The sequence below is a fragment of the Xyrauchen texanus genome, chromosome 35, assembly GCF_025860055.1.
Source record: "Xyrauchen texanus isolate HMW12.3.18 chromosome 35, RBS_HiC_50CHRs, whole genome shotgun sequence".
In the NCBI taxonomy this organism is placed as follows: domain Eukaryota; kingdom Metazoa; phylum Chordata; class Actinopteri; order Cypriniformes; family Catostomidae; genus Xyrauchen; species Xyrauchen texanus.
This window is the reverse complement of record NC_068310.1, coordinates 38,698,643-38,701,142: the sequence shown is the minus strand read 5'-3', so window position 1 is coordinate 38,701,142 and position 2,500 is coordinate 38,698,643. Positions and strand designations below refer to the sequence as shown.

Genomic DNA, 2,500 nt, shown 5'->3' with positions numbered 1-2,500 from the left:
TCTTGTCAGTTCACGTAACATGGACTAGTGCATGGCGCTTGTGAGTGACAGAAGGGGAACATCATGGTTACTGTCGTAACCTCCATTCCCTGAGGGAGGGAATGAGACGTTGTGTCCCTCCTGCCACAGCACTAGACCTACCACTGTAAACAGCCGTGCCTTATTCTCGGTTCCTCAGTGCAAATCCTGACTGGCAGATGCAAGCCCGCTTCCCTTTATACCCGTATGTCCGGGGGCGGGGCATGCAAATTCTGTCTGCCAATTTCACATTGGCCTTTTCTCAAGTTCAGAGGTACGCAAGGCTTCCAAGGAAGACCCCCTTGTGTCACTTCATTCGACACAACGTCTCATTCCCTCCCTCAGGGAACGGAGGTTACGACAGTAACCATGCCATTTTTACACTGTATGTATAGCAAAATGTATAGATATTTTTTTCACAATATGTGACTCTGTGGATACAATATAGCTGCACATGTGCTTTTGTTTTCATTCTGATTGTCTTTAAAATTCCTTTTTTAATTATTACCATCAATTGATTATTTATGGTGACAGTTAATCAAATATATGTGCGCCAACTGGCACGTCACCAACTCCTTAACTGCTGGACAGCTTCCTCGAACACACACACACACACAAACACACACACACACACACACACACACACTCGGCGTTCCTATCTGTTCATAATCATTTGATTACAGCCGGTGAATCGCACCATCTCTTCTGTGTGTCGTCCCGTTCACGAGCCGCCTGGAGTCTCACTTAAACCTGCTCAGATTTCTCAGACTTTCCTGGTAATCCTCTGAAATTGATTTGGCACATTGTACTGGGATCTGTCCGCGGGGGTTTGGTGAGGGTTTATCTGCTGTGAGAGCTGATTCGGGATCAGATTTTGTAAGGCCGGTGAGTGCCGGGCCATTGATGGACGTTCCGTATGGAATAATACAATGAATATCAGGGAATTATAAATCTCAATGAACAGAACGTTCGGTTTGGCTCTGGCTGAAGGTCGTGAAGGTTTGGACGAGTCACGTTCCAGCCTATCAGAGAGCCTTGATTGTGGTCACGTGACCACATGTCGTGACAGCACAAGTGATTTCCTGACCAATCAGATTCTGGTGTGTCCCATGAAGGGGCCTTTAGAAAGTCACCATGGAGATGAGTTTGGACGGCGGCCATATTCTGCCGCCCATTTTCTCGTCCAACACTTCCTGTGGGTCAAAGTTGTGCGGCGAGCACACAAACGGTGCCGTGTGCAGCCCTGATTCATATGTTCCCATCTGGCCGGCGTTAAGCTCACACAAGTTTGATCAACTGCAATCTTTCCTCACATTGTTTTGTCTGTTTCGTTCCGAGTTCATTAGGCCTGTTTGTGCACGGACGAGTGTGTTGTGTGTGTTTGGCATACGTGCCACTGGTGTGTGTGTGTGTGTCGTGAGTGAAACCAGCGCTAGCTGAGCGAGGCATCTGGCAGTAATTAGGTTAAATTAGAAGCGCTGTGGTCACTTGCCAAATGCTCCAAACCTTGAACGGCTTCACAAATAATAAAAAGCCTCTAATAAAGATCTGTCACCTGTGTGTGTGTGTGTGTGTGCATGTGAGTGTGTGTGAGTGTGTGTGTGTGTGTGTGTGTGTGTGTGTGTGTGTGTGTGTGTGTGTGTGTGTGTGTGTGTGTGTGTGTGTGTGTGTGTGTGTGTGTGTGTGTGTGTGTGTGTGTATGTGTGTGTGTGTGTTTGAGTGTATGTGTGTGTGTGTGTGAGTGTATGTGTGTGTGTGTGTGTGTGTGTGTGTGTGTGTGTGTGTGTGTGTGTGTGTGTGTGTGTGTGTGTGTGTGTGTGTGTGTGTGTGTGTGTGTGTGTGTGAGTGTGTGTGTGTGTGTGTGTGTGTATGTGTGTGTGAGTGATGTGTGTGTGTGTGTGTGTGTGTGTGTGTGTGTGTGTGTGTGTGTGTGTGTGTGTGTGTGTGTGTGTGTGTGTGTGTGTGTGTGTGTGTGTGTGTGTGTGTGTGTGTGTGTGTGTGTGTGTGTGTGTGTGTGTGTGTGTGTGTGAGTGTATGTGTGTGTGTGTGGGTGTGTGCATGTGAGTGTGTGTGTGTGTACCTGGCATGGCCACCGTGAGGATGAACAATAAAGAAGAGAAAGATGAACAGAATACAGACGAGTGAGAGTTTTTCAACACCATCTGTGCAGCAGACGCACTCAGAACTGTGATGCTTCCTTCTGCCATCGCTATGGCAACACACACTCAGCAAGGCCATGCTGTCAATCAAACCTGTGATGCCACACACACACACACACACACACGCACACACACACACACACACACGCGCGCGGTTGCTGACCTCAGTCCTAAACGTGACCCTCTCTACAGCATCATCACACTCATCCATTTCTTCTTTCGTTCTTTCTGTCATTTTTTCATTTGTTTGTTCTTTTTTTCGTTTCATTCATTTGTTGTCTTTTGTTTGTTCATATGGTCTTTGATCGCTCTTTTGTTTGTTC

At 47.1% G+C, this 2,500-nt stretch overlaps 1 protein-coding gene across 10 annotated transcripts in view; it reads left to right on the top strand.

The window, feature by feature from the left end:
* The window catches only part of LOC127628905 (transcription factor 4-like), a 94,651-nt gene that overhangs the window by 43,922 nt on the left and 48,229 nt on the right, over positions 1-2,500 (top strand). The gene's annotated exons all lie outside the window — the stretch shown is intronic.